Source organism: Ascaphus truei, chromosome 5 (genome assembly GCF_040206685.1).
Source record: "Ascaphus truei isolate aAscTru1 chromosome 5, aAscTru1.hap1, whole genome shotgun sequence".
In the NCBI taxonomy this organism is placed as follows: domain Eukaryota; kingdom Metazoa; phylum Chordata; class Amphibia; order Anura; family Ascaphidae; genus Ascaphus; species Ascaphus truei.
In genome coordinates, this window is record NC_134487.1 from 154,778,629 (window position 1) to 154,786,388 (window position 7,760).

Below are 7,760 nucleotides of genomic sequence, written 5' to 3' on the forward strand. Positions count from 1 at the left end.
ACTGCAGGGGCCTTTCAAAATCCCACTTCTGACACCATATGTTGCAGCGTACATGCAACTACACACGCGGGTTCTTTGGATAAGGCTTATTCTTTTTAGCCTTAAAACATACAACACACCAAAACAAATAGCTTCTCATCAGCAAACAAAAGAAAAAATTATTTTTCTTCAGCAGACAAAACAAAATAGTTTCTCTTTAGCAGACAGAGTACAAATAAGGCAGCTACTCTTTTCTATGCAGGAGACAGACAGTTCATAAACCATGTACTTTGTTAACAGACCTTGTATCAAGCTGTTCTCTCTCCAGAGTTTCAGGGGATTTCCCTGCTTCAGACAGCATACAAAAAGACAGACCTTATATCAGTAATCTCCTCTCTCCTGAACAGCTAGGCAGCATGTGTCTACAGCCTGGGGTTTTTAACACACCTTGATTAGGCAGCTGGGATCCAACTAATTGTCCTGAGGTTCCCAGCTGAAGGTAACCTAGTCACTGCTGCACTGCAGACTAAACATATGTCTGCCAGGCATATAGCTGGTGGCTTTTATTTACCCTGTCACACTATCCCTTGCCGGTCCTGGACTGATGACGTCACTGTTGAAGCTCCATCGTGTCAAATGCCTCTCCTGCCCTTCACAGTGCAAAAATAACACCTTACGCGTTTCATGACTAAGTGGGTCACTTCAGGGATATTGGTCACTAGAGTGGTGTTTCTTAAACCCTGTTATTGATGTGCAAATACATTTTTCACTGCTTTGAATTCCAACCCATGGTGATTTTTCCGGCTGTGCACCGCCATTCTGTTCTCCCGTCTGCTTACGGTATAGTCTTGGGCATGATATGGGGCGAGAGCGTATCCACTCTTACCTATATTGATTTTTGTCTCTGTAGGGCCGCCGGCGAGGTGCCTAAATAGACTTCCCGGGTGATGGTCCCTCCAAACCCCAAGCCATGGCTGCCTCTTCGGGAAAAACACAGAGGTGAGTATGGGGATAGTAAACTTTTGCAACTTTTAACAAAACAACCTGAAGACAGACTCAATGTGATTAGATCTCCATCGCTTTCCCTTGACATTTTTCATTACGTCTGCCAGACCTCCGTTCTTTTCGGCTCGTGTGGAACTCTTCTTTGTTCTTCCCAGGTTGGTCTGAGAGTCATATCTGCTTGCGCCGTCTGATGGGTTGGCTCAGGACCGAGACCCAGTTTGTAAAGAAAGGCATCCCCTTCAGACAGCTCTCTCATTGTGAAGATACGTTTAAACGGGAAAATCCAGCGAGATCACACTCCTTTATCCCTCAGTATAGTTGTTACTGGCTGTAGCTTTCGTCTTCTTGCCAAAGTGACTGGGGAGAGATCTTGATAAACTTGTATTTTAATGTTTTCGAATATGATATTATTGGAATTTCTTGTGACCTGATATAAAGCTTCCTTAACTTTGAAATGGTGAAATCTGATTATAATATCCCTTGGATTTTCATCAGGCTGGGGTTTAGTGCACAGAGCTCAATGGCACCTATCCAATTCTAGAGATGCTTCTGACTGGTTGGAAAGCATGGCCGTCAGCCATTTTGAAATAAATTCTTCCAGCTTCCAGGTGTATAATAGCTTCAGGGATTCCTCTCAATCTAATGTTGTTCCTCACATCTCTATATTCAGAGTCCTCTTGATGGTCGGAGATCTCTGCAATTTGAGATTGGAGGCGAGTAGTTATTTTTTTCCGTTTTGTTCAGCGACTTTATTGTTTCGTCTTGTTTCTTTCCCAGCGCGTCATTTCTTTCGCCTAAAGTTGAGATTTCTTTCCGTATATCTTGCATTTCAGAGTGAAGTAGTATGTTTAGGTTGCTGAAAAGTTCTTCAATATCCTTTTTTGTTGCCGCCTGTTGATTTGTATCATTTCATTCCTCCCTTTCCTACTGGTGCTCCGACTCCGATCCCCCGCTGGAGTTAGGTTCCGAGACGCTCGGGGTCCGCGGATTCCCCTTCTGTTAAAAGTAAAGTGCCAAGTTGGGTGAGGTGTTTTTTTTTAAACTTTCGGCGGCATCCGGGAGTATTATTGTTTCTTTTGCGTTTTTAGAAGTTAAATGTTGTTCTCTCTTGTTTTTATGCTTGTTTAATCACCGGAGTTGGGCGGAGCCAACACGCTAATTAGCCATTCCCTCTGCTGCTGCGCATGCACCCCAGGACATGTCTTTTTGCCTAATTACTATGTAATGGTTATTACTATGGCTTAATTAGAATGCTACACCGTGTTGTGCAATACAGATGCAGCGGCCATTATTTTAAGGCATCACGGCGCCGTTTTCATGTGCGCTACTATACTCCACGCGGCATTAACGCCACCAATCACCCCAGGCACACGTGTTTATCGCGGTTGCTTTGTTTGAATTTTCTGGATTGTGTGCAATTATATGCAATGAAATGAATGAATTGTAATGTGTACAGTTCTGTGCTACTGTGTCACTTTCAGGTGTTTAATAGACAGAACGCTAAAATGCCATTTTCTGCACTCGCCGGCACTCACATCTTAAGGCAGTATGGTTGGATGTAATCCCGCGCCATGACGTGGGTATTCCGAGTTATACACAGTGTGATTTGTTAAAATAACGGCCGCTGCATCTGTATAGCACACATGCCAATGGTGTGGCAGCCCAGGCTGAACTTACTGCTGGCACATGTTAGTGACCAGCTTTCAGCTTTTTTTTCAATGCGTCACGTCTATCTGGGGGGGGGGAGGGGGCGCGTGGGGTCATTCACTAGAGTGCAGAAGCTGTTACTATCAAGAAATTCTAGCAATGTAGTAGTTCCCATTCTGTGCTTCTCATGGGAGAGGGGGTTTGGCCCGGTAGTAAAGGGGTTACACCATTTGGCCACCCCCTGCTCTCACTGGGGAAGCAAGGGGTTAACTGGACTGGGGTCCAGTAATGTGTTTTTACCTTGCTTCAGAATCCAACTGTTTATTCCCCTGTAAAAATGTATTGTCTCATCCCAGTGTTTGCATCAACACATACACTGGGGTTGATGCGGGAGGCTTAAGGGGTTAATAAGCTACAGTTTTAGGAAAATACAAATATGTGTGGTGTCTTTTCAGAAATATCTGGGCTTCAAAAGGCTTGATTGAAGTTGGGTGTGAAAAGTACAGAGGGGGTTTAGTATATGTTAATACCTAATTTGCAGGCCAAGTGTATATTGCTGGTAGAGACAGCTAGGACCCAGGTCTGGAGCATTGGGTGTGAAATATAGCACCTGTGACAAACGTTCTCTACACAGGAGGCCCAGCTTCAAAGCATTTCTTGACAAGGGGTTTTATGGGGGCCAGGGGTGTGGCTACCGAAGGAGATATCAGAATGAGTGACCTTATTAAATATAAGAATATTATGAGATGTCCTCGGCTGAACATGCTAAAAGCTACATGTGTGTATTCGTGGGACCGATTCGCAAATAATGATTACAGACACATGATGTCTAGCAGGTACTAAGATACAGATATTAATATCTCTCTTAATTTTAGTATTACACGGTAATATTTAGTGTCATTGGGAGCGTCATGCGTGCCGGAATGTATTAATATGTCTTGCGTGCCAGTAAGTATTACTGAACTGAAGTTATGAAGTTATTTAGATAGGAAAAGCAGTTTTTAAACGTCCTGGGGTGGGAGGAGTTTTACTCTGGGGTAAGACTGTCAACCTCACCACTGATTTATGACAGAGATTTGGTGCAGGTAATTGTTCTCCAATGGCCTACACTCAATAGTAAGGTATAGACTGGAGATTTGCATATAAACCAGTGCCCAGCCTATACTCTGTGTCTTTTGTGCTTTTCGTGATGTCTACATCTGAACATGTATTATGGAAGAAATTGCCAATCCTGTATCCTGATGGCTTTCTTGTCCAAAACCCTTAAGTAAGTGCATATTTTGTCTGTTATTTGTATATCTCGTGTGTTCACCTTTTTCAAGGAATAAATTATATTTTATCATATCTAGTCGTGTTCAGTTCAACCCAGGTATTTTGGTGTATAGTATTGGCCTCTCACAAGTTCCCGTGACAGTGCTACGTAAGAAATTGGTTATAGATGATATTTTACTCTTCAAAACACCATCATTATGTCTTCCTATATTGTTTAATTAACAAATCAATTATTAAAATATCATGTTATAAATTATATTTGATATAGAAATATGTTACTTTAAAATAATACAGTATAAAGTATAATAGATATGCACTGTTATAACTATAGTACAGAGATGGAACGGCGATTCTCTCCTCCACTGTCGGATCATCCAGGATATAGGCAGTTGCATGAGACGCCAAGACACCTATACGTGCAATAGTGTGGAGGTGGTGAGATATAAACCAGCACGTCTGTGATCTCCTGCAATCTGTTTTACATTGTTTACAATGCTTAAAAGAATGGTCAGCACGTGAGTGCACATTCCTTAAGATTTTATTGATTTGATGCATAAAATTACTTTTTGCACCCACCGTCTTCACTATTGCATTCCTCTGTTGTTCCCAAGTTTGCTGACTGCAAGAACATCCTTAGCTGATATTGCCACGATTTGTATTTTAAATGATAAAATGTAGGAAAATGTTTGTAGTTCTAACTATGGACTTAATTTTCCCCCAATTGAAGACTGAATTACACTGTATTGTGTTATTCTCTCTTCTTTTTGGTTGACACCTCGCTCTCCGATGTTGAAGAATATCTGCAAGTAGAAGAACTAAAGGAACCGTTCTAGGTGGGTTTGAGCAGCAGTATCATTGTTATTGTATTTGCACATACTTGATTTTTTTATTTCACTTTATTTAATCATGTGCACATTAGCATATGAAATATTAATATTGTTATTTATATTGTTACATATTTTTTCGCGGTTTAACACTTTAACACACTCAATTTCAATTAGTCACTTACCCTGAGTGTGTCTTTACTATATTACTAAGAGGAGAGCCTATTTTTATAGTGTGAGTTCTTAATACAGTAGAAGAAACAGATATATGAGGCAGATCTAAAACATGTTGTTGAAAAGTGAAGGTGACTGCAGGTTGACAAGGTTAGGGAAGTGTATTGCCCCTCACAGCTTACGAATTGTCATTTGCATTCTGCACGTTACAGGATGGGGAAAAAATGCTATTATGCATTCTGACTTAATAGCTTTTTCCTTCCTGAAGGGATATGGAAAACATTGCGCTGGCTCTGAAAGGCTTAAGCTAGTGTTTTTCAGCAGGGGTTCCTATGGACCCTTGGGTTCCCCAAGCATCCCTAAAATGTTCCCTGCAATTGAGTTTGAGTCACGGGAGAGCAGTACTTTTACACCGAAACCACCGGGATCACTAGCACCAGACAGGACAAAGTTCTTGAATAAAATGAGGATTATTCTGGCAACCAGCAGACAAGACAAAATACACAATAACAGGAAACAATACCAACTGGGCACCTGGGGAGCAGACTCTAGCCTCGCTAGGTGCAGGGGCCTGCTTCAAGTAGGCTTGCCCTGTCCTCTTCTCGTCCAGGATATCAGAGTGCTGATCACACACAGCAGCCATTCTGCAGCTTGACTCGACTCAGTCTGAAGATGAACTGGTACGCTACTCGGCAGCGCCCTTTACATAGCCCTCGGTGGCTATCCTTTACATGGGGAAGGGGCCGCCACCCAACCAGATTGAGATCGTGCAACCAATGCCAGAGGAGGGGGAGTGCAGAGGCACTCAAGACCGCCCCGTGGTGACAGAGCTGCTGGAAACTGGCCAATGGGAACCGTGCCTACGAAGCTCAGACCCTGCAACGGCTCCCGCTGGGTGGGCACCTAAGAGTGCAGAGAACCAAGGCTCTAAAAGCCCACCCCCAGACTTAATTGTCGCCCTTCCCCACTCACCAAATGTCAAACACCTCACCGCTCCCAGCCATTATCAATCCACATTTCTATGCAGGCACCACTGCTGATCTAATCAGTGAGTCTGCCTTCATAGAAATTGTGGAGATTAGTCAGAGATTAGCATCAGCATTTAAAGGCAAATTGGTTATAAGCTGTGATCTCTTCAGGGACTACTATTACCTGACTCACAGGTAGAACTGTTACTCTGCAGGTAGAACTGTTACTCTGCAGGTAGAACTGTTACTTTGCAGGTAGAACTGTTACTCTGCAGGTAGAACTGTTACTCTGCAGGTAGAACTGTTACTCTGCAGGTAGAACTGTTACTCTGCAGGTAGAACTGTTACTCTGCAGGTAGAACTGTTACTTTGCAGGTAGAACTGTTACTCTGCAGGTAGAACTGTTACTCTGCAGGTAGAACTGTTACTCTGCAGGTAGAACTGTTACTCTGCAGGTAGAGGTTAAGGTGGGCAAATTCTGCCTTTAATACGTTTTTCACCTTTTCCTCAGTATACCTCAAAGGTCATTGACCTTATTTACTACCAAATCTCCCCCCTCCCTGCCTTTGCACCAATCCTACCTATTCCAGAGCAAGTTATACTAATTAACTATGTCCCGTACGGTTGCCACGTGTCTGGTTTTTAACTGGACAGCCCGGTATTTTGCCCATGCGTCCGTCCGGTATAAAATGAAAAGTAATACCGGACATGCATGTGTCTTGTATTACCTCTCTCCGAACGTAGGGAGACTGCGAGGGGCCCGGCGGTCGGTCAGAGCAGTTGCTGTCGGCCCAGACTCTCCCCCAGCTGCAGGCTTCTCCCTCACTTTGTGATACTGACGCGCGCCGGAAGTCAGCTGGGCTCAACTTGCGGTGCGCGCTGGTGTGAGAGGGAGGCCCGGCGCACGTCAGCATCAGAGTCCTCGGCGTGGGACAGACAGTGAGGGAGAAGCCTGCAGCTGGGGGAGAGCCGGGGCCAGCGGCAACTGCTCTAACCAGCCACTGGGCACGACCAGAGGCCACCCCCAAGCTAAGTCTGAATTTTATATATAATGGGGCGGCGGGTGTATTTGTTATGTATGTTTGTATTTTTTTTATATGTATTGGGGGGGTGGGTGGGTATATTTTTTTTTATATGTATTGGGGGTGGGTAGTGTATTTTTGTTTGAATGTATTGGGAGGGGTGTATTTTTTTTATGTGTGTTGGGGGGGCGGGTCACATCTTTTACCACTATGTCCAGTATTTTTGGAGAAGCCACCTGGCAGCCTTAACTATGGGTTATTAGTTATTGCATTCAGTCACTTTACTTTAAATTGTCTAGTATAAGTTAGGTTTTAACATATACATTTCACCTTTGCACATCAACTTGACACCAACATTTACCCACTTGAGCGCACCTTTACAAACTGGTGTCTTTGCGCCTCTTCGCCTTATTTAACTTGTGTAGCATATTCACATCTATTAAGGTGCACCTCGTTTGGGCAGTGTTACTGAAGGGCTGAATTTAAATACTCTCATCCCATTATAATACTCTTGCTAGTAAAACAAAACAAATATAGCACATTTTAGAAGAGTTCTTTGCATAACAACCAATATTTAAAAAATGTTTTAGGTATTCTGCACTGTTACTTCAAATAACTCTGAATCCCTACAATGAGTTTTTACTGCAACCTACATGATTGTTAATGTGTCCATGTTTTTATTGCAGGGTTGATCTTATGCTTATGACTGAGTTTTATACCATACTAAAAACATCTCACATTTATTTATTTTTTACACTACTTTAAAAGTAACACGTAGTGCTAATTATTTTTTAGGTATAGTTAGTGTTGTGATATTGTGAACTGGTTCCAATTACTAAGCGCATATGAGCAGGCACAGTACAGGACAT